Consider the following 25,234-nt stretch of genomic DNA (forward strand, 5'->3'; position numbering starts at 1 on the left):
AATTCTGAATCCTATCAGAGTGCCACTGGAATCATATTAAAAAATCAGCCCATTTTTGCACTACAGACGTATCAGATTAATGCCCGATAGGTCCTTTCTAGAGGCAGATAGGTTTGTAAACCACCCTTGAAGATTCCATTCAGGATGACAGGTTGCTTGGACTTATGTCTTTAGCTGGATTCCCACTGGAGGGTATTATTGATGTGTGGAATTATAGACATCCTCTTATTACAGGAGTATGGTAAACCAAAGCCTCTTCTGTTCCAAACATTGTGCATGCACAGGATATGTGGGGACGAGTGCAGGACAACTGCTATAGTGCTTTTGACATGCAACAGTAAACACCACAATTTTGTTGGAACTCTGAACATACTTAGAGGGAGAATGGAAGGGATCAGGATATAAATGGTTTAAATTTAGTTGATATCATCAGTCAGTAACTTGGCCACTCCAGTGAAAACCTTCTGACCACTGGATGTGGGATTGAACATGCTTTCAGCAAACTGAAGAAGTGCTTCAAATGCCTTGACAGGGTTGATGACATCAACATTGTGTACCAGTGAGATATAGATCAGCCGATGTTTTTTTAAATCTATGGCATAACTTCAACAGCATCTCCATCTTTTGCCTTTAAAAGCAGAGAAGCACTGAAAATGAGCAGGATTGGTCATTTGGTGCTTTGAATCAACTGGTCATTTGGATGTACTTGGAGTTGATTATTTATTTCAATACCTTATTCTCACTCTCTACCATACTCTTTGATGCCTTATGTATTCAGAAAGATCTTACTCCTTCTTAAATATATTCAGGAATTTGGTCTCTATGACACTGTTATAGGGAATTGCAGATATCCACAACATTTAAAGTGAAAATGTATTTCTTTATCTCAGTCTGAAATCCGTTGCCTTGTAAACTGAGTTTGATCCCTCATTTTACTTCGAAGACCCTGCCAGCACGCGTGCGCGACATAGCGTCTCACGCAGTGCACCAGCGACGGGTGGGGGTGGAGCGGTCCCACGGCAAAATTGAAACAGACCTACAAGGTAAGATGAAAATTTATTCTGTAGCTATATTTCTTCCCCTTGCTGTGCTTTATGTTGCAGCACGTTGGACAAGGGGAAGAAAAAACGGACACCTGGACCACAGGCTGCGGGGAACCAGGAACCAGGCAGCCGACAGCCATGGACGACCAGCAGCTCCAGGACCGCAGGCTGCAGGGAACCAGGAAGGTCCCGGCAGCCGACAGCCATGGGTGACTAGCGGCTCCAGGACCGCAGGCTGCGGGGAACCAGGAAGGATCCGGCAGCCGACAGCCATAGGTGACCAGCGACTCCAGGACCGCAGGCTGTGAGGAACTAGGAAGGTTCCGACAGCAGACAGCCGGGGATGACCGGCGCAGGCTGAGCCCAGCACCGCGAGCTGTATACCTGGAAACAGCGCAGCGGGCTGGAGGCAAGCAGAACAGGAGTCGGTCCGGCCGATAGACTCGGGGAGTCCGGCCAGGAGGATGCGCTGCCCAAGGACAGTGGAAGTGACCGTTGGAGTGGTTACTAAGGTCCACTTACCGACTCCAACTCTGCCAAGCTGAATCCAGCGCCATGAGCCGTACAGCTCAAATCAGCGCATCAGGCTGGAGGCAAAGCCCAGCAGGATTCAGCCCGGCCGATCATACTCATCTGAGTCCGGCCAAGAGGATGCGCTGCCCGAGTGCAGCAGAGATCCGCCCGTGACTTGCTCCGGGAGATGGAGCAAGCTCACTATGGGAGTCTTCACACTCCCACAACAGCACCTTATCGAGGGCTGTAAAACAATGCATCTCCCTCGACAGAGGAAAGCATTGCGGACCAGGGCTGGGCTGGTCCTGAAGAAGGAGACGTGGCAGAAGAAAACGGCAGTGTGCAGGGGTTGCAGAATCCTAAGGAGCTACTGGGAGTGATCACCAAAATTGCGGATCAACGAAAGCAGGAGTGCCATTGCAGACCAAGCTGGCGGCCAGCATCGACTACCTGTACTTCCATCCTCTGCAGGAACAGGTAACAAAATTACGGAGAAGTATATGCCGCCTGTGAACTTTACATAGTTAAAAGTGCCAGCAGCAAACAATGCGATCTGGGGGTACAGTGGGACTGGCACAAAAACCCTGGAGGTCAAACTACAGAAGATTTAAAACTTCTGACAGCGGGCATATCATTGGTTGCTCGCCCAGACGATGGTACAGAAATGACAGGAGAATTGACATTGCTCTGCAATACCCACTATGAAATCAATTGCTTGCGAGAGCACAGTAAACCTGCACTAAACCCCAAATTTGCAGGGTTGTGCGAAACAGCTGCAACACAACCGGGGGGAAAACTTGTCTAAACAAGTAAAAAAGCTCGACGAAGAGTTTAAAACCGTCGGGCTCATAACAGCGTCATCAGCAACGGGCAGAACACACCTCAGACGGCAGCACCCCTATGTATCCACCAGCAGGCATCAAAACCCGGACGCTGGTGAAAGCATGAGGGCCGCGCAGCAACCACAAAGGTCCTTTTTAGGCCAAGGCCCAGAGCGACCCTCATGGAAAACGTGCCAACCCCACACCCCGGCGCCTCTTCCGCAGAAGAGGCAGAAGTTGAAGAAAGGGACGTACCACCGGCCACCAGGGAGGTAGGTGGATCTGGTTCCTTCCAGAACACAAAGGTGTACGACCTGTACTAACAGGGGGAATGTTACACTTGTTTTGGGAGACATGGAGGGATCATTGTCGATACCTAAAATTTAACTGGATGGGGCAACTATGGCAGAGTATAGCGTTGCCTAATGGGCTAAACTTCAGCCCCAAGACTGTTCACCAAGATATTAAAACTGGCCTTGTCAATACTTAGAAACAAAAACATATTGTCATGGCATATCTTGATGATATATCAATTGTGGGGAAAAACCTGGATCTACCAAACATTGGGTGAAACTCTGGGGTCATCTCCATCCAGATAAATCTAAGTTGACGGCATCCACAACTATGGACTTTCTGGGATTTACAATTAACGTTATCCATATGTCTGTAACATTGCCAAAAAGTAAAGCAGCAGACTTGGTGGAAGCCTACAACAAAATTAATTATTACAAAATAAACCATCTATTCGACAGGAGACAAGGGTAATTGGGAAACTAGTAACAGCATTTCCAGCTACTCAGTTTGGGTCTTGCATCATTAAAGCTCAAAAAGGTCAAAAGTGCAAGAGCAAAAACACCTTGCAGGCCACTTTGATCGACCTATGCAGTTACCAGCCAAAGCAATTCGGAGTTATAATGATGAAAGGGAACACTTGGCATATTTCCAGCCCATCATTATTAGTAATCATCATTACTAAAAACACTGGGTATAAATTATTTATAGATGTTGGGTGCGTTTCATGGGCTAAAAGCCTATTGCTCACAATGCACCAGCTGCATGTCCGCCTATAAATTGATAATACCACAGTGGTGGCATATATTAATCATATGGATGGAATAAGATCGATATCATGTGTCAATCTGGCCAATATAATCTGGCTATGGTGTGTTAACATACATATTTGGCTATCAGCAAACTTACCTACCAGGTAAGCTCAATACAGTGGCACACACCAGGTCATTAAAAATTCAATGACAGCACCGAATGGCTGTTGGACCACAAAAAAGTTGCTGATATTGCCAAAAGATAGGGACACCGGCTATCAATCCATTTGCATCTAGACCCAATCACCAGTTACCAACATATGTCGTTTGGGAACCACACTTGGGGCAGCAGAAATGGATGTTACTCAATTAATTGGGGAAAATTGTTTACAATGTTTTTTCCCTCCTGCCTCATCAGTCGGATCCTAAGCAAAATACATATGGACTCAGCATCAGGTGTCTTGGAAGTACCTGATTGGCCTACACAGCCATGGGTCCCTGTGGTCTTTGACATAGTCTCTGAACCATAGTCCACCATGCTAGATCCGGGCTGGTGGACAGGACCATGAGCATGATCACGGGGGCCTATCAAGAATCAACAAGGACTGGTGTAGCGTATAATACAGCTACAATCACCAACGTCCTGGGAATTCCTGTCCAGCCTTAACACGCCGTAGATGAAGGACTGAGCTGCAGCGCTATAATTGCACAGGCGTGCCCTGTCAGCTTGCTGGTGGCAGGCGCCATGACAACTCTCCATGGGATCTCACCCTCTAGTTGCCAAACTTATGAGGATTATTTACAACACTAACCCTCCCAGAGGTACTCCCAGATCTGGGACGTCAGTGTTGTACTAGCATTGCTAGGGGCACCAGCAATGTCCCTGTCCCTGTGGGAAAACTGACATTAAAAAATAGTATGCTGATAGTACTGGTCTCAGCTCTAAGGGTCCAGTTTCTACATAAACTGAGACTGGGAAAAAATTATGGCATCTCCAGAAAAGATAACTTCGCATATTAGAGCTTGTAACAAGATAGACCAGGAACATCAGGACAAATTTTGGAATCCCAGGTATACCCATCTGACACCCGACTGTGTGTAATGACACACCTTCTACTATACCTTAAGACTACTAAAACTTTAAGAGGAAGTAAATTGGCACTATGGGCAGCCATAAACAGCCGAATGGCCGGGTGTCAGCACAAACCATCTCTAGATGGCTAAGACAGGTTTGGGACAGGTATGCTTGGGTGGATACTGACATCTAAAATCTCTATCCACAAGGGAAACAGCAACACCGGCAGCAAGAGACAAGGAAGTGCCTATGGACCATATCCTGGCAACATCAGGATGGTCTAGAGAAAGACCTTACAATTCTTTATAATAAGCCAATAACCAAACCTGTGGTGTTGCAGAATCAAGTTTGAATTCTGTAATATATTCAGCCCTAGGGAGCAATATTTTGTTAAAATAAATTGTTATTGTTTGAATTGGATACATATCTGAATACGATAACATACTTCCTCCCTTGAATGACTTCGGCAGTGAGTGAAGCATGGACTGTTCCACGGCTCGAAATCACAGATCTTTAAAATCTTCACGCAGTCACTCACGTGACTCCGAAGTAAAATAATAAGATTATACAAGAACTTACCAGTTTGAAGTTTGATCTTTATTTTATGAGGAGTTCCGATGAGGGATTACGTGTCCTCCGCTCCCGCCCTCTATTATAAAGGTCAACTGGTATATTAGTTCTTCTTATTTTATTATGTTTATTTCAATTTCTATTACTGTGATTCCACACTGCTGCTTTGAAGAATGTCTATTACACGTGCTGGCGGGGTCTTCACGTGATCCCTCATCGTAACTCCTCATAAAATAAAGATCAAACTTCAAACTGGTAAGTTCTCATTTAATCTTACTATTATAAACAGCTTGTCAGGTGAAATATATTCTTCCTTTTGCCTTTTGCCGTCTGCATGTCTCTTTCCTGTGAATATTGTTCAAGAACATGTAAGTATCCTTGTACATAAAAAAAACCCAGTCGAACAATATTTAAATAATATGCCACATTTAGTTTTTCCTATTAAAGTGAATAACTTACCATTTATCCACTTGTACTACATCTGCCATGTGTTTAATATATTATGAATAGCTCAGGGCACAAAACAACTCAACTCTGCTACATGCATCTTTAATTTCCTGTTTAATGCATTCCCATACATTAGCACAGCTATTTCTGGGCCTATAGACATCTCACTTAAAAATCTTGCACTTCTTTGCTCTTTCTTAGCTCAAAGTACTGTATCTTAATTTCCTGAACCAACATCCTTTCTCTCTATTGCACTGACTTTATGCGTTAATAACTGTGCCATACCAAATCCTATTTCTGTTTACTCGTCCTTCCTAAATTTTGATTATCTTTGGCTATTTAGCTCCCAGCTGTGGTCAGTTTGCAGCCATGCCTGATAATGTCCATTGCATTCATATCCATTTACATCTATTTGTGCTGTTAATTCTGCCACCTTGCTCTGGATGCCATGCACATTTGGACACAATACCTACAGATTTGTCTTTTAACTTTTTGTTTAGTTATCTTAACATTTTTATTTCATGCCATAACCAACATTTGAGTATTGCAGTCATGCTCCTGATCCTATTAATCAATCCAGTAAATATTGGCTTTTCGGTTCAGCTTTTCAAATTACCCACTGGTTGCTAGAACTTTTTCATTAACAATTTTATTCCCGCAGTTATTGGGAGCTATTTTAGGTAAAATATTTACTCTGCCACAACTTTTAAGCTTTGCAGTTAATAAGATCATAAGTTCTGGAAAATCTTACACAGAGAGATAAACTGGTAGAATGTAAACATAAAATTTGTTGAGGAAATAACATCTAAGTAAGTAGTACTAGTCTGAAGAAGGGTCTCGACCCGAAACGTCACCTATTCCTTTTCTCCAGAGATGTTGTCCTACCTGCTGAGTTACTCCAGCTTTTTGTGCTAACATCTAAATAAGCTTCCTGATACAGAGAACATTGTGATGAAGGCAGCAGACTGGAGCACTTACCATGAAAGCACCAAGAAGCCATTTTAAAATGCTATTGCTTTGATGTTGAAGGGTTGTTCATACTGCAGGAGATAGACCAAGGGAGAATGGTTATTTGGGTCTGAAAATCACACTCCCATAAATGGACACTTGCTAGCTGGGGATTGGATTGGTGACTGAGTTCATGCAATCGCCAAGGCAACTTACATCTGGCTGGAAGTGAGAGAGAAATGTGCTTCTGAATTTATGCTTCCTGCATATAACAAGATTTATAACTGTCCAGATGATCCTTATGTTTACTCTTGATAATTGATTCCATTATTTTACATGAATCACGCATATGTCTAATGTGTCTGATTTATTTATTTTGAGTCCATTAAATCTGTCTGGGACATCAATCTTATTTGGAACTATGATCAATCTTTTTGGGTATTCTTGTTTGAAGTGGGTAGTTTGTCCATGTCTTCCCCTTGGAATGCTCACAGACAATTACCATTTTGTGCTAATCTCTAGTTTCATTCCTTTTTGCAACTTTGAAAGTTTTCCCCTCACTAATTTCTTGCTTTTAAAAGACATTTTATTTACTGTTATTCTTTGATTCAGATAAAACAAGTTTTGTGGGGTTTTTTTTCCCAAGGTTTTGCGCAAAGCATCACTATATTTCTGAAGGGTTTCAGCCCGAAACGTTGCCTATTTCCTTAGCTCCATAGATGTTGCTGCACCTGCTGAGTTTCTCCAGCATTTTTGTGTACCTTCGATTTTTCCAGCATCTGCAGTTCCTTCTTAAACGTGTTCACAGAAGGTGCGCGGCCGTGCCGGCGGCTTTGCGCAGGATGTGGTACAGCCAGAGCTCGGCCGCTGCTTGGGGCACTTGGCCGCTGCTTGGGGCACTTGGCCACTGCTCAGGGTGCTCAGCTGCTGCTCGGAGTGCCCGGCTGCTGCCCGGGGTGCTCGGCCGCTGCTCGGCCGCTGCTCGGGCACTCGGTCAATGCTCGGAGCGCTCGGCGGGCCGGATGATTACGGGGAAAAAAATCTGCCTGTGGGCCGGATGATTTTGGGTTACAGGCCGCATTCGGCCTGGGGTCCGTAGGTTGCCGACCCTTGTTGTGGATCTACCAAATCAAGATGAGCATTTACAATGCCCTCCATAATGTTTGGAACATAGACCCATCATTTATTTATTTGCCTCTGTACTCCACAAGTTGAGATTTTGTAATAGAAAAAAATCACATATGGTTAAAGTTTGCATTGTCAGATTTTCATAAAGGCCATTTTTACACATTTTGGTTTCACCATGTAGAAATTACAGCAGTGTTTATACATAGTCCCCACATTTCAGGGCACCATAATGTTTGGGACACAGCAATGACATGTAAATGAAAGTAGTCATGTTTAGTATTTTGTTGTATATCCTTTGCAAGCAGTGACTGCTTGAAGCCTGCGATTCATGGACATCACCAGTTGCTGGATGTCTTCTCTGGTGGTGTTCTGCCAGACCTGTATTGTAGCTATCTTTAGCTTATGCTTGTTTTGGGGACTAGTCCCCTTCAGTTTTCTCTCCAACGTATAAAAGGCATGCTCAATTGGATTCAGATCGGGTGATTGACTTGGTCACTCAAGAATTGACCATTTTTAGCTTTGAAAAACTCTTTTGTTGCTTTAGCAGTATGTTTGGCCATCCCACGGGGTCATAGGGAGAACGTACAAACTCCATACTGATGGCAGAACCTATGCCTCTGGTGCTGCAAGGCAGCAACTCTATCGCTGTGCCACTGTACACCTGTAGAAAGCTGCTCTCTTTGTCTCCCCTTAGTGTTTTTGTTATGTCTCCAGTATAGGTTGAAAACCCAGCTGTCCCATATTTTCTTGGTGAAACTTTATGCTTGGTATATCGGTTAGTTGTTAACCTCAGCAACTTCCTTTGCCCTTCCTGCTTACCCATTCAAACTGTTGTCAGGGACAAGAATCCTTTGTTTGCACAACTTTACTTAGACTGATTAAGCTGAAACCCTGGTTTTGACTGAGGTTATTGCCCAGATGACAAGATTCTTACCCTTTACCCAAACCTCTCCATGTTTTTCACAGCATGCCACTATCCATGTGGACAATTCTGCAAAGGTACTCCTTCGAGCACTCATCTTGTATCAGCCAACCCAGTTCCTTCCAAATCACATTGTAATAACAAGGAACTGCAGGCGATGCTTTATACCAAAGATAAAGATATACCCAAGTCTGAAGGACACAAACTGCTGGAGTAACATAGGCAGCATCTCTGGGGAACATGGTTAGGTGCCGTTTCGGAGGACAAAGCATGGCAGGTAATAGGTCACCAGGCAAGGGTGAAGACTGAATATCTGAAGACTGAAGTTCCGACCCAAAACATCATCTGTCCTTGTTCTCCTGGGATACTGCCTGACCCTAGTGTCTATCCTTCCAAATCACTGCAGTTTGGAAGAATAAGATGTGACCTTTTATACTCTATGAGATTGAAGATCAGGGACTACATGCTAGCTTATGGGAGGATCATTCAGTGGTTTAATAACAGTAGTCTGAAGCGGTACCCAAATATGGTGGGACGTGCTTTCAGGCTTTTGTATCTAAGTACCTAAGCCTATATCTTGATCCACTTCTTTCATGTTAAAGATATTGCAAGACTATTCCAGTGCTCTCCATAAAGATCACCTCGACAAATATTACTGCCTATTTTCCGTTCTATAGTGGTACATCCCTTTAAAGCCTTGTAACTTTCTTTACCCCTGCACACTCAGTCTTCCTTAATGCACTGGTGCTCAAATAATATGCATGTATGCCTCCTTATTCAACCCATCTCTGAGGGTTGTGGAGTAGCCATGAAGATTTCGCACTCTGGAATGCAGTCCCAAATCTCCGAGGTCTCTCCATCTCTTTATTCTTCTTTTTGATCTTGTGGCTTTGGGGACGATGCCGGGTTCAGCAGTGACCACACCGACACTCGCAGAAGGGTGAACTCTCACGATATATTTTATTTACAGTAGTACGAAAGATCAGGACCACCCAGGGGTGCCGTTTCTAGCCGTCAAAGTGCACGTGAGATGATGCCGCCGATCTCAGGGTTGTCCCAGTTGCTCAGCCTTTGTCTTTAAAGGAGGAGGTGTGTCGATTCCAGATTTCTTCCTGCAGTACACCCTTTCCTTGAGAAAACACGCAAACCTGGAGTAACAGCGGGTCAGACAGCATCTCTGGAGAAAATGAATATGTGACGTCTTCAGATTTTCAGCCAACTCAGGTTTGGGCTTGAAGAGACGACTCTGGTGGTGTGTGAGTGTGCATACGTGCGTGCATACTCTTCTCATTTCTTCCTCGAACAGGGTGTATCCATTCTTAGACTTATCAATTCCTGTTTTGCAAATGGAAATGCAACATTGTAAGCATTGAGATAGCCACATCACCACTTTTAAAGCCAATACATATAAGTTTTGATATACAGTCAAGGCTGCTTATTCAAATGAAGCATCTGAAAACAACAAATAATTAATTTCAGGGTGAGATCAGCTCAAACTAAATTTCTAAACAATCTACATTGTTTGATTGGGAATATGCCCATATTTCAATATACATGTAGAAACAAGGAGTTGCAGATGCTGGTTTACGCTAGAGTACACAAAAGGGCTGGAGAAACTCATCAGGTCAGGCACCATCTCTGGAGAACATGGATAGGTGATATTTTGGCCCTTGGACCCTTCTTCACACCTTTCTGATTTTTCAGGCCCTTCTAATATACTCGAGAAATTTGTGTCCTTTTGAGCATACCTGGTCGACTAAAAGGTTCATCAGGAATAGTCACCTTAGCAAAAGCCAACCATGCTGATCACCTTCGTTTATTGTCCATTAATCTCTGGTTGAAACCACACATACACAGATGCTTAGCACCAGCTCGTTTTGATGCCTTCTTCTCATTGTCCAATAGCCGTGTTTATATTTGAAAAGTGGCAATGATTCATAAGACTATCACTGGCCACTTACTGATTGACGTGAGGCAGCATCTCTGCAGGAGAGGTGGAAAAAAAAGCTGGAAAATTATAAATTAAGCTTGAAAATTATAGTTTTTTGGGGTTCTTGAGACTGGCAGGGAGGTCCTACAGATTTCCTGGCAGTTGGATACCAAATTGTCCAACAGGTTTATTTTCTTACATTACATTAATATAAAATATAATTGTAACACTGTTGCAACTACACTGATAGTCCATAAAATAAATAGAACAATCTGACCTTCAAATCCCTCTTGTGTGGTGGAGGCAGGTGTAATTTATGCTGTGTAGTAATTAGTCTGTAGGCCATTGGGACTGATGAACGTGATGGAGAGCTTTCTGAATCAAGAAGCACAACAGAGCAGAGCACTTAAACTCTAGCACAGCTGTAAAGGGCTGAATCACACTCATTCCCTTGGACCCAGGAGCATTGGTGATGTGCTGACAACAATCTATACGCGCGTGCTTTTTTTGGTAACCGCATCATTCCACCTTAGCCTTGTTTTTCATTTAGTTCCCTCTTCTGACAACATTGCCATGGTAACGTTCTGAGAGCTACAAGGAGCTGCCAAGCTGGACATTGTGCAGGTGTATCCATTAAGGCTAAAAGTGATGGTGTGCAATTCCCACCCACTAGAAACTCCTTGAGGAACTTCTTCCCTTCCCCCAAAGTAAAGACCAGGAGAACTTGATCCAAGTGTTAATTAAACCTTTCAGCAGTGGTGACTTCAACTTAATCACTGTGATTACCATTGTGTTGAGAGATGTAGGTAGCAGACACAGTGCCTCTTATTTTGTTGTTTCTCTGCAACAGTGAGATGTCAGCACCATGTCATGTGACATGCACTCAATTTTATTCACCTTACCGAGCAAAAGTGAATTCAGCTCTTCCCCTTTACCTTGGGAATATTGAATTTCAATTGAAAATTCTGTATAGTTGTGCCTTAGTGCCGCATAGTAAATGCGTTCCACATGGTGGAAACACAAATGCTAAAGCTGTTTTTTGTTATCCTATACATGAGGAAGGAGCAGTTTGTTGATCAGAAAGTCAGAAAGAGAGTAAAATTTAACTCCAGTGCAAAACGAGCTAAGGTAAACCAGGATTTTACTTCACCAATTCACCAGGATCTTTACCTCACCAATTTAGTTTTTCATTGAAATCAATTGAACAGAAAATTTAGTGGGATACAAAAATGAGTTGCAATTTAATGTAACTCATCCTGCCTACCTTCCAAGACAAACTGCTTCCTCCCAAATTCTCTGCACAACTGCCCAAACACATATAAGGAACTTCTTTGTATTGGAATTTTGCACATTAAATTATGTAAGGATGCTGGTCACATAATCTGTTTAATTTAATGTTGGAGATGTACATGGCCACCTAAATGTTTTGAAGAAATCAGAACTAGAAATTCTTGGACATTTGAAAGCATGCACGGAAGTGGCGCTATGCAGCAATCTGGCCCCGGTTTGTGAGGGATCAGATTTCCTATGCACACAATGTGCACAATGTGTTCATGAATATCGTAAATCCCAGGCCGTCTTCATTAAACTGAGCAGGAACATATGCCATAGGCATGGACTACAAGGATGGAATTTATCCGTCTGGACTGCAATGAAGTGCAAACAATATATTTTATTCTGTGCATAAGCTTTTGTAAAATGCAAAACTTCCAATATGTTACATAGCTGAATTTCCAATTCTACAGAAATCCCATATCAGACATTCTGAAACTACCAATAAAGTTTGACAAAAGTTAATGTTTTCTTTCTTTGGCTTTTTTTTTCTAGATGAAACATTAACTACAGCAACATTGATTTGACATCAGTCCCAAATAAATAGTTGCATCTCCCCAACACTCACTGTACTTGTGCAGCTGAGGTATACTGTGGCATATTGTGAGATTATATTATGCATCACATATTGGGAAAACAGTCAAAGTAAGTTTTTTTTCAATGTAACACAATCCAGATTCCAGATCAAGAGTTAGGCTGGCATTGTTTGTCAGAAGTGTTGATTCTTCACTGTCTCTGCGACCTTCAAGAGTTAATAATTATGTAAAAGGAATTGTTTGCTGAGCCAGTGTTTTCTTAGGGCAACAGTCTTCTGGTGTATCTTTCAAAGATCATCTGGGATAATTAAAATATCAGATAAATCAGTCTAAAGCATAATAAACAATTACATAGAAGGAAAGACTGTCATCCAGATAATATAAAGCCACTTTCTCCTAGTTAAGTTTATTGTCTGCACAAGGGCTTTCTCATTTCAAGGTTGCATTGGTATTAACTATTTGAGTTCCATACACAATTTAGTGAGCAGAATGTCATTCACAAATAATGGACTGGAACATTTATTTTACGAGTTACCTTATCGGATATTTTATAATTATTTATTTCTTTAAATATACTTAACTATTTTGCATTTGTCCCTTTCTCTTGATGCAGTGCTATTAATTGTCAAAACTTTTAAAGTTGTCCCCATCAACAAAGCAAGACCCTAGAACACAAACCATAGTAATAAAATTTGCCGTGAACTCAACGAGCTTTCATCTGATTATATGTTTAGCAAGAGCTAACAATCTCATTCCGTTAGCAAAACTTAGGCATAACTTTATGTTTTATTTCTTAAAAGTAATTATTTGGCCATGGGAAAAACTTAAGAAGTTGTATGTTTATAATTTACATTCAAGAATAATTCTTGTTCAAGTAATAATGGAAGTCTGTCTGCAGGTTGTTGACATCCTTGATTTGTCACCACTACTGTTGAAATCCATGATTGAAGTATCTGTCATTCTCAATCCTTCTTTGTTTGTGAATGTTTCCCGAGAAATAGTCTTGCTCTGTTCCCATGGTTTCATGGAATGTAATTTTCATGGATAAATTACTTGCCTACTTTAAACATGCACTGATGGCAGAAAAGAGTGAGGAGATTCTCAAGCAAAACACAAACTGCTGGAGAAACTCGGGCCGGTACCTTTCTTCGGAAAGCAGTTCATAGTCTGGCCCCTTTGATGTAATAGATGTCAGCACATTGTTTGTGTGCTGTGATGCAGACATCTGTGAGGTGATTCTCAAACAGCCATGGTACCATAAGGTTATTGTAAACATATTTGTAATTTAACATAATTGATTTGCATGGCTATTTAAAAATAAAAATGGGGTTACAAAATTGTTGTGCAGATGTGAAAGTATTTCTTATTCAATCGTGCACATTTGGCCACTTGACTGAGATACTTTGGGCTGGAAAGTGCTGATGGCTGGCCAATGGGTTTGTAAAAAACTATCAGATAGCTGCATTACATGTAAGTCAGGAACTCGCTGAAGATCAGATGCAGGGTGCCTGTCCTCGTATTCTGCCACTGGATTCACAATTAATCCAGCATCATTTCATAAGGTGAAGGGTGGAATTCAGTTCATATTTGGGCCTTTAGCGTTACGTCAATCATAGTTGGTGCATCTCATAGAGCCACATTTAGGAATAGGAATAGGAATACTTTATTGTCACATGTGACTAAACACAATGAGATTCTTTGCTTGCATACACAATGTATACAAATAGCAGCCACCTACGGCGCTGATTTATAAGAATGGAGTTATTGACCATATTTTGATTGGCAAGCTTAGGTAATATTTTGCTTTATTTCAATGTACTATTATGTTTTAAAGTAATTCATGTCAGTTTTGTGTTTTAAAATGGATGGAGCAATTTTTGAATTTTTAAATTAATTTTTAAATCTGCAGCCAGATGGCAAATGTTCAGAGACATTTGGGAACCGTGAAAAAGCCATTTGACATCAGAAGTCTACAAGTGTGGTCTGTGGGTGGAAGGATACTTTCAGCCATCCGTGAGCTAGTTGATGCTCAAGGTCCACTCCACTTGTAGTTGGCCCACGGTGACAACAAAATGAATGTCATGGAAATTGAGTAATCACAAATAGTGTAGCCTCTAGATTAAGGAGGGTGAGGTGTTGTGGGTGGAACTCTATGACTGGTCCATTACCTTTATGTTTTGGGATTTTCATTTGTTATGTTAAGTATATAGGAAGTGCTATTGGGCCTGATATTGCTGGAGTGAAGCACATCATAATGTGTGGTATCAAATGGTCTTTCACTTGCCTGCTTCACTTTAAAATTATTTTATTGTCCAACAGCTTGCTAAATTTGCTGGCTGATAACAATAGAGCGAGGACCAGAGGATCAGAGATAGATAGATTCTTGGGTTACACACTTAATTAGTACAGTTGTCAGAGGTTATGGGAAGAAGGTAGGAGAATGGGGTTAGGAGGAAGAGATAGATCAGCATGATTGAATTCCAGAGTAGACTTGATGGGCCAATTTCTACTCCAATTCCTTATGACATGAACTATGAAAGAAATAAAGCGATGATCAAAAGTAAATTAAAGTGGGTGAATTTTCATGTACAAAGTAATTAATTGGAAAGTGAGGTAAAACTGGGAGATAAATAATTGGGTCAACAGAGAAAAAATAAATAGAAACTAAAAGTAAAAATGTGAAACTTTCAAACTTGAAATTGGTAAAATAGTTAAAAATGAGTGGTACAGCCAGACTTCCATTTAACTAAAGTAAAACAGTTTTCAGATTTATTTTCTAAAGATGTTAACATTCTTAAAGGGAAGTCTGAAGAAGGGTCTCAACCTGAAATGTCACTTCTGCATGTTCTCCAGAGGTGCTGCCTGAGCTGTTGGGTTCCTCCAGCACTTTGTGTCCTTTCAAATTCTTAAGTCTTACCTGAAGCAAAATAACATTTTTAAGAAATAAAGGAGTGTCAAATTATGCAAGATTTCCTATAAAAACACATACTTCTCGTGAATACCATGTACCATTTGAAATAAACTGGCAGAAGAAAAATATAGAAGTGTTGGAAATGGGATCTTTTGGCCCTTTGAGGCTGCTCTCCCACAAAAAAACAATCATGGATGGTTCTATCTCAATACCACATTCACATTTCCTTTCTGTGTCACCAGATGCTTTTTTACATCTGAAAATCTACCTTTCTCCTTCTAAATTATATTAATTGACTTGTTCCCCATCTACTCTTCTGGCAGAAAATTCATTCTTCCAAATGAAGACATTTCTCCTGATCTGTCTGAAATGTCTTTGCCTGTATCCCAAGACTATAATCTTTGGTTCTAGAACTCCCTCTCCCTCTGACACAAGGACCATCCTTGCTATATCCAGTTTGTCAAATCCTGTCAAAGATTTGTGCATGTTAATGAGATCCCTTTTCAATCTTTTAATCTTCAGTGAATACATGCCTGTTTCACCCTCCTCTTATGACAGGCATAACATCTTAGGACTCCGTCCCCTGGAATTTGATGCATTTATTCTGTGACGTGTATCCTTTCTTAGGTACCGAGACTGGAACTGCTCATAATTTCCAAGTGTATTCCCATCAGAGATAATTAAATGATATTCCAACAAACCCCTGATGCCCAACTTATTTTCCTTCATGTGTCTCACATGATGTGTTAATTATATATCACACAGAATCAGTTAATTATATACATTATGTGTGTTATAGTTGCATAGAGGAACCTCCAACTCAGTGTTTCAGAAGGATTGCTAGCCTCCACTGTGCATTGTGCTCCATGTTGATGCATCATATGCATGGGTTTACCTGATGAAACTTTTCATTAAGCATGAAACAAGCTAATTGCCACATTTTCCGAGGGAATGATTTTGCACCTTGAATTACTCAAGCACTGAATAAAAATAAATCATTAACATTATGGAATTTCCAGACCAAAATGTTTCAAAATCAATCAGTAGATTACAATAATATATTTTAATTACTATCAATCATAAACATTCATGATAACAAGATTTTGAAAAGTAGCACAGTTGAAAGAGAAAATAATTTGATAACAGTGATGCTGCTGCCAAAGTTTGACTTAAATTTTCCTGCAACAATGGTCCATGAAAAGGAAATATGGAAAATTAGGACATTGGGCTTTGTTTGTCTCAAATTACCCATTATTTGTTGATATTTATTTGTTCAAGCATGCAAAAGAGTGAAGAGGTTGGTGATTTGCCAGCAGTCTTTAACTTTGCAATGTCTTTTGGCTCACTCTGGACCAAACAATTTAATTGCAAGATGTAGCTGCCTCCGACTAAGTTTGCCATCATGCCATGTGAAATATCATATAGGAAAGCATCACGGTGGCACAGCTTTTAGAGCTACTGCCTCACAGCACCAGAGGCCCGGTTTTGATCCCGACCTCAGGTGTCGCCTGTGTAGATTTCTCATTCTCACTGTGACCACATGGTTTTCCCCCGGGTGCTCCACCAGTCAAACCCAAAGACATGTGGGTTTGAAGGAAAATTGGCTTCGTAATTTAAAAAAAAACGATTCTTGTGTGTAGGGAATGGATGAGAAAGTGGGACAACATAGAACTAGTGTTTATCCGGGAGATTGTTGATCGGCATGGACTCGGTGGGTAAAGGGCCTGTTTCCATGCTATATCTCTGAGACTAAAACTAAAAGCAATGGAAGTCTCATGTAAACACATACAAAATGTTCTAAATCGTATTATAAGTATTGAGCCAGTTTTATCACTGTAGGCTCCTTGGGTATATTTCTGTCAAAAGTCGTTGTTGGAGTTCAGGTCTAGTGTTCTATTTTAAATGTGAATGTATGTTCTGGAAGGGACAATATAATAACAGGCAAGTAGAGAGGAATGACACCCAGCATTATTAAAACAAAGAAAAAGTATGTTCAATCAGAATACACCTTTGTAGAAGAATCCACGAACATTTATGGAGAATAAAGCTCCTCTCTATCATTTGCCCAATAGTTTGCATTTAATACACGGCACAAATGCAGTAACAATGAATGCATCAAAGCTTAGGATACAGGACTGCTAACGGCAATTGCCAGTCCAAATAGGTTCACATTGTCAGTCTGTCAGAAGGCATTACACATATGGATTTTATTAGAGCGTTATTTTCTCAAAGCAGATTTTTATTTCAGATATTTTGATATTGACAGTATTTTGCTTTTTTTTGCAGTACCTGTAATTTATCCAAAATCTTCTATAATAACAGGATTGTGATTGTACACCCCACCATCTAACTTACATGCTGGACTGCACACAGCAAGCATCTCAATGCACTAGATCAATGCTGTTTCCAAAAAAAACCTCTGGCGTATGAGAAAATAAGTGGCCCACTGCTCCTCTTTCAGGCAAATATCTCCAGCATTGAGACCCTGGTTTATGTCAACAGGTTTTATTTGTACTGGCAACAGTGTTTGCATGCCTGATGCCAGACTCCTGAAAATAGATGTGGTTCTGAGTTCTGTCGTGAGAGATTACCAGATGAACAGAGAATAAAAGACTCAAGGTAGTCCTCAAAGTTTTTTTTTTAAAGATATTCAACACTAACCCACCCTAGCTCCTGTGAACTTCTGGCCCATGAACATTCAAAGGTGAGAAGAAGCACCAAGAATGTTATTGAGTTCAAGGCCACGGATGGGGAGCATGCAGAAGTCCATATTTGCAGTGGAAAAAAAAAACAACTGCGCAAAGTTCCCGCTTGCTCATCCTGACATGTATACCTATACCATGTAAGGAAAATTGATAGGGTGAATGTACAGTGTTTAAGAAAGAACTGCAGATGCTGGAAAAATCAAAGGTAGACAAAAAAGCTGGAGAAACTCAGTGGGTGAGGCAGCATCTATGGAGCGAAGGAATAGGTGATGTTTTGGGTTGAGAGTCTTTTACCTAGGATTGGTTTAGTCAAGAACCAGTGGACACAAGTTTAAGGCGAGAGAAAAAACATTTCATTGTAACCTTTTTCACTCAGCGGGTGGTGTTATATGGAATGAGCTGCCAGAGGTGTTAATTAGGGCAGGTACTATTACAGCATGTAAAATACATTTGGACAGGTATATTCATAGGAATGAATTACAGGGATATGGGCTAAACACGGGCAAATTACACTAGTTTAGGTGGCGCATCTTTGTCGGCATAGGTGAGTTGGGCTGATGGGCCTGTTTCTGTGCTGTATTTCTCTATGACTCTATATGTGAGACTGTAGTTCTCACATTGGCCTCATTAGTCACCTTGCAATTTGCAAAACCTGACGTGAATGCAAGCCACCTTTCATGCTGAAAGGTTACTGAACATTATACACATCAAGTGAAAGGACCTGTGTGGGAAGGAACGGCAGATGCTGGTTTACACCGAAGATATGGAGTAACTCAGCGGGTCAGGCAACATCTCTGGAGTGAAGGATAGAAGGAAACGGCACCCATACCTTCAATACTGAGATGCTGCCTGTCCCGCTGATTTACTCCAGCATTTTGTGTCTATCTTAAGTAAAAGGGCCTCACAGACTTGGAAAATGAAATAGAAAACTGTGACTCATTCAAATAGTTATATCAATGTTGAAGATTTGTATCATCTTTTTCTCTGTTTGAGTTTGTTCAATATTGTAAATGCTGAAAAAGTATCTGGACATAGTGGACCAACGGGTCTGTTTCTCTGCTGTACAACTGTATGATTTAATATATGGACATGCTGCTACAGCCATTCACAGATAGCTAAGATTCCAGCACACCTGCTTTGAGTCAGTGTAACCTTTCATGGATTACGTTTGTCCATTATTGAAACAATATGAAATGTAAAATTGATGGCCTGGAAGGATTTATCGCAAATCAGTATTTGATTGAAACTTAAGATCCATGATTTAGTATGAAGGCAAGTTGGAAACAAAATAAGGTTTCAACCGAAGTCAAAGACAACAAAATCAACAGTTAAAATAAGAGACTATTGTATTTCAGAAGCATTTATTAAAACAAGATGAGTGGTCCTGGTTTGTATTTGCTGGGGTATAATTCCACACTTCACTGGCTGGCACAGGAAGCTCTTTAAAACCAGCAATATACAGACAAAGTAACAGTAATGTACAGCAGGAGAGCTCTCGTCTGAAGGCCATCGGTGAATTACAGGCTGCTGAAAGCCTCTGCAGTGAGAATAAGCCAGTTGTCAACACTTCTTCAGGCTTTCCTTCACTGCTTGCTATCAGTGTCTTCCTCCCTTTCAGATAAAGTAAGCTGTGTTGAGGTTTTATTTTTCAAAATACAAATGTTCTCTTTTCAAACCCTTGGCCTGTAAACCTTGTAAGCAATTCATGTTTCTTTTAAAATGGATTGGGTTTCCAGTGGGTTTTGTTGAATATTTAGAGCATGCAAACTTCAGGTCCACTCCACATGTTATGAAACCTTCTGAATTTTCTCCTGTTCCGTTTATCAATTAATCAACAGGCAAGGATCTTCAACCGTGGTAGGTGATGTTGAGTGACTGACCACACAAATGGAATTCAAGTAGAAAAGTTATCATTGCGTGGTCCGAACAATTACAATGGAGTAAACTTTGACTGCTTTAGCCCTTATAACGTCATTGTCATAGTTATAAATCACTGAAAGAAGCCTTCCAGCCCATCATGTCCATGCCACCCACTTTATCTTCACTAGTCCCACTTTATTTACATTTGGGAATCATTTCACAAACTGTCTGCTAACATGATGAAAAAGAAATGGTGACTTTCTTATATCATGCCCAAGGCACTGGTTATGGCCAGACTGAAAGAGGAAATACATAGGGAGCATTTACAAGAAAATAATGCATTTAGCTTAACAAGAAGACCATTTTCTAGTGAGTGCTTGCTGGATTGAATGGCCTTCTTCATTGATATGCCATTTCTTCGATTCGATTACAACATAACAAAACTACAGCTGAAAGGATAAGAAGATGTTACTTTGAGAATATAAGATGCCATTTATTTTTTTAGGGAAAGGAATAAATGCTGGAAACACACTGAAAATGAGCCAACACATGTGAAGACAGCTGCCTGGTGAACATTTTGGAACTCAAAAAAAATGCAGATGCTGTAAATCTGAAACAAAGCAGAAATTGTCGGAAGCACTCAGGAGGTGAGGCAAAATCAGTGGTGAGAGAAATAGAGTTAACTAGACTAAGTGGGACACGTTAGGTCCCAGTCACACGGGTAGCCTGGTCCCCCAACGCAACTGATTCCTTAATACAATATTCCACCACACACCCATAGCCCCAAACTGCGCAGGTGAGGCTCATCTCCCCTCATCCCCCAGCACTCCCTCCCCCTCCTCTTTATGTGTGGGAGGGGAGGAGGGGAAGGAAGGGAGGTGTGGGGTGGGAGGCACGGAGGGGAGTGGGGGTGCGAGTGGGCAGGGGGGGTGTAGGGGGGGGGGGGATAGCGTGGTGTGAGTGGAGGGGGGGTGTGGGGGAGGGGGGAGTGTGGCGGGGAGTGTGAGGTTGGAGGGGAGGAGTGTATGCGTTGTGTCTCGTGTTGCGTTCTGCAGCTGGGGGAGGGGGGAGCATTGGGCTTCAGGTGGGGGCTGTCGAGGGCCGGTAAGGCTGTGAGAGAGCGGTAGGGAAGGGGGACGGCTTCAGGCGGGGGCTGTCGGAGCCCAGTGGTGGTTGGGGGGGGGGGGATGCCTCCTGCACTCACTCCATCCCCCCTCAACCCCCCCCCCCCCCCCCCATCCACTCTTTGTGGCTCTCTGGTGGCGCAGCCATTCTCACCCATTGGGTGGGGGGGGGGGTCTTTCTGGAGGGCTAGTACGGGTGTTATGGTCCAAAGGGACTCGTTTCCAGAGGGCTAGCACAGATGTTATGGACCAAAGGGACTTTTCTTGAGCTAGTACTGATTTTGTGTGCCGGAGGCACTGATTTTCGGAGGGCGAATAGGACATTGTGGGCCAAATGGACTTTTATTGGGCTAGTACGGGTGTTGTAGGCTGAATGGATTGCGGCTGGGGACGGGGACGGCTTCAGGCGGGGATCGTTCTGTAGCCCGGGAAGGCGGGTGGGTTCAGGTGGGGGTCGGCGGGGAGCATCCTGCAGCTGAGGGGACGGCTTTAGGTGGGGGCCGGTGTCAAATCGGGGGAGGGGGGGAAAGCGTCCTGCAGCCGGGGGAGGGGGATGGCTTCAGGCAGGGCCTGTCAGGGGTCGGTGGGGGTGGGGAAGCGCTGCTCTGGTCTACCACTGCCTCGGCCGTCCCTTACCCTGGCCTACCGTTGGCTACCACTGCCGTGGTCTGCTGCTGCCCAGGCCTATCGCTGACGTGGACTATCGCTGACGTGGCCTATTGCTATCATGGCCTGCCGCCGCCACTGCCTACCGCTGTCATGGCCGTGGCCTGTCGCTGCCGTGCCCTACCGTTGCCGCTCCCCATCGGCTTCAGGCGGGGACTGGTGGGGGGTGCGGGAGCATCCTGCAGCTGGGGACGGGACAGGATGGCTTCAGGTGAGGGCTGGTGGGGTGGGGAAGAGTCCTGCAGTTGGGGACGGCTTCTGGCGGGGCATCCTGTAGCCGGTGGAGGGGGAAGTGAGGGGAGAGGATGGGGGTGGTGGGGTGTGTGATCGGGGGCAAAGGTCTTATAGCAAAGCTCTGCTATAAGATCTTTGATGGGGGTGGCTCGCCCAGCTCCCTCAATCCCCCACACTCCTCACTTCCCCAGGATCTCTAGGTTGCAGCGGTCGGCCTCGCAGTCACTCTGGGTCGCTCCGCACTCCAAGCCTCTGCACTCCAGGGGTCCCCAACTCGGGACGGCTTTTGTACTCCGGGGCTTTATTCTCCTTGCCCCTGTAATTGACAGCGGGTGCCAAAAGGGGAGTCTCCGTTCTGGCGACTGACAGGAGAGAAGACCAGGTTACACAAAGAAGCTGGAGAAACTCAGCGGGTGCAGCAGCATCTATGGAGCGAAGGAAATAGGCAACGTTTCGGGCCGAAACCCTTCTTCAGACTGATCGGGGGCGGGGGTGGGTGGGGACAAGAAAGGGAAAAGGAGGAGTAGCCAGAAGGCTGGGGGATGGGAGGAGACAGCAGGGGGGCTGAGGAAGGGGAGGAGACAGCAAGGACTAACAAAATTGGGAGAATTCGATGTTCATGCCCCCGGGGTGCAGACTCCCCAAACGGAATATGAGGTGCTGTTCCTCCAATTTCCGGTGCTGAGAGAAGACCAATTTGTTGATCCTACAGTTGTTAAACCTTAATTATTATTTTTTTGGTAATATTCCACCGATTCCACAAAACTTTGTGAACTTGAAGCACAGGAGAACGGTGTGTAAGGTGGCGAAAAATCATAGCGTAGGTAATGTTTTTGCGCAAATGTACAACGCAAACCGGAAGAGAACAAGATGAGAGTTTAAGTTATGTACTAGACTAAGTGGGACCATATAACAATTACAGCACGGAAACAGGCCATCTCGACCCTTCTAGTCCGTGCCGAACACGTATTCTCCCCTCGTCCCATATACCTGCGTTCAGACCATAACCCGTTGGATCCCAGCATCACACGGGAGGGCTGGTCCCCCAACGCAATATTCCACCTCTCTACCAATTCCAATATTGGTGTCCAGTGGAGGGGGTGGGGCTTTCTGGATGGGTGTTGTGCGCTGAAGGGACTGGTTTCTAGAGGGCTAATATGGACATTGTGGGCTGAATGGATTCTTGGGCTGGCGGCTCAGTCACTCAAGCGTATTGTGCTGGCAGCTCACTCACTCACGGCTGGTGGGCCACAGTTATTCCTTGAAATTGCATTTCAAGCAGGGTGCAAGGGCACCAAATTCAAGTGTAGTTTTATACCATTTCAAGCAGGGTGCAAGGCCACTATAGACAGCGAGTCGTGACCTCTTCCTCCCCCATCTTGCAGAGTGAGCCACGCCCACACTTCTGGGTTTTATAGTCCCTCTCCCCCTCCCCCCAGAAGGGGTGTGGCCTTCATGGCGTGATTGACAGGAGTGAGAATCTCAACAGTTTTTAAACACTAATAACTCTTATTTTTCATCGATGCTTTAGCACTATCAAAACCAAAGGCAAGGCAGCTTGCTCTAGCACTTTCAAAACCAAAGGCAAGGCAGCTTGCTCTAGCACTTTCAAAACCAAAGGGAAGGCAACTTGCTTTAGCACTTTCAAAACCAAAGGCAAGGCAGCTTGCTTTAGCACTTTCAAAACCAAAGGCAAGGCAGCTTGCTCTAGCACTTTCAAAACCAAAGAGAAGGCAACTTGCTTTAGCACTTTCAAAACCAAAGGCAAGGCAGCTTGCTTTAGCACTTTCAAAACCAAAGGCAAGGCAGCTTGCTTTTGCACATTCAAAACCAAAGGCAACACAGCTTTAGCACTTTCAAACCAAAACACACTTTTGCATTTTCAAACTAAATTTTCAAACCACATTAAGGGCACTGACAGGTCAGTAAAACCACTCACAGACATGTGTTCAGTGTTATTCACAGCTCAGACTGAGAATTGCGACCTCTCGCTCCCCCATCTTGCAGAGAACTGAGGCACCTCCGCACTTCCGGGTTTTATAGTCCCTCCAAAAGGGGCGTGGTCTTCATGAGAGAGAATCTCAACATTTTTTAAACACTATTACTCTTTTATTTTTCATCGATGGGAAAAATCCTTGGCACCTGATGAGCAGCGGAGGGGGACTCTGAGTAAGATGGCCAAAAATCACAGCCGTAAGTGGCAGCATTTTTTCTAAAATCAATATACAGAACAACAGGAAGTGGTCAAGATCAGACTTTTAGTAATATAGATCGAGATAGAGATAGATGCTTCACGTCTATGACCTTTCATCATTTTTAGGTTTGAAATTCTGCAGATCAGAATTCTTTAATGTTATTTTTCTTTTGATTTACCAATTTTTGGCTTTGAGAAATTGGTTTGACCGATCCAGCAGCTGGCAACTGGTGCTACGTTTGCAGATGGATGATGAAGCATGTGATAAACATTCGAGCAATAAGCATGCAATGCCTTCTTGAAACAATGGTTCAATGGTTCATTTATTATCATGTGTACCAAGGTACAATGAGGTGCTTTTTTTGCACACGGATCAGTAAGATTATTGCCATACTTAAGTACAATCCCTGAAGTAGCAAATAATGCATACCTTCGATCTTCCAGCATCTGCAGTTCCTTCTTGAACATAGAAACAGCCTGTTGAGTCTATGTGAAAGTCATCAGGTTTTGCCGCCATTTCACAGTCCCAACTCTAGCCTTGTTGCAGCCGTCACCTCCATCTGTTTGACCCGTGAACTGTCGTCCCTCGCCTTGCCTGGCCATCTTCAACCTTCGTGACCTGGATGGGGCATCCTGCAGATGTTGATGAAATACTTAATTAGGGTTGCTGCTTCCATTATAGGAGCCTACATGTGTTACAATGATTGCTGGAAACTACTGACTATAATTTGTAGACTGTGTGCAAGTTTAAACTCCCCTGCAGGACCATATGATGATTTTATATTTTGTATATATCAGTCATTTATAGTATGGTGTTTGCTTCATGCTGACAGCTTACTAAAGACAACTACTGTAATTAAAACCTCCATTCTCTCATCTTCCAGTGTGTGCCCATGGGCAGTGCCTTATGAAGGCCAATGCCCGATGATCCACAATTGTGATACAAAGATCAAATAAAGACTAGTTACTGGGTAACAAAGACTGTCTAGTAACAATATAGTTCATGATCAGATATCCATTCCATTCAAAATTACATTGAATAACATCGCTACAAAATATGTAACAGAAAGGCTTTTGATAAGCTGAACCCTCACTTCTGTTGCTTACCTTACTTTGAAAGAGCTCTGCTGTACATGGACCAGTGTCACCATTCTCGCTGGTCTTCTGTCCACTACACAGTAGGAAGAGAAGAAGTGAAAGAGAGAATGCAAATAAATAATACTACATTTCCC

At 42.9% G+C, this 25,234-nt stretch overlaps 1 long non-coding RNA gene across 2 annotated transcripts; it reads right to left on the reverse strand.

Moving 5' to 3' along the window:
- Positions 1-7,517: 7,517 nt before the first annotated feature.
- On the reverse strand, positions 7,518-24,767 carry LOC129701876 (uncharacterized). Of its 2 annotated transcripts, none has more exons than XR_008724285.1 (3): positions 24,433-24,767; positions 15,133-15,225; positions 7,518-9,845 (listed from the first exon to the last, which is right to left on the reverse strand). It is a non-coding gene; the product is annotated as an uncharacterized LOC129701876 (long non-coding RNA). The 2 variants fall into 2 exon arrangements; XR_008724283.1 differs by lacking the exon at positions 7,518-9,845 and adding an exon at positions 12,114-12,606.
- Positions 24,768-25,234: the final 467 nt, after the last annotated feature.

The sequence above is a fragment of the Leucoraja erinacea genome, chromosome 1 (assembly GCF_028641065.1).
Source record: "Leucoraja erinacea ecotype New England chromosome 1, Leri_hhj_1, whole genome shotgun sequence".
In the NCBI taxonomy this organism is placed as follows: domain Eukaryota; kingdom Metazoa; phylum Chordata; class Chondrichthyes; order Rajiformes; family Rajidae; genus Leucoraja; species Leucoraja erinaceus.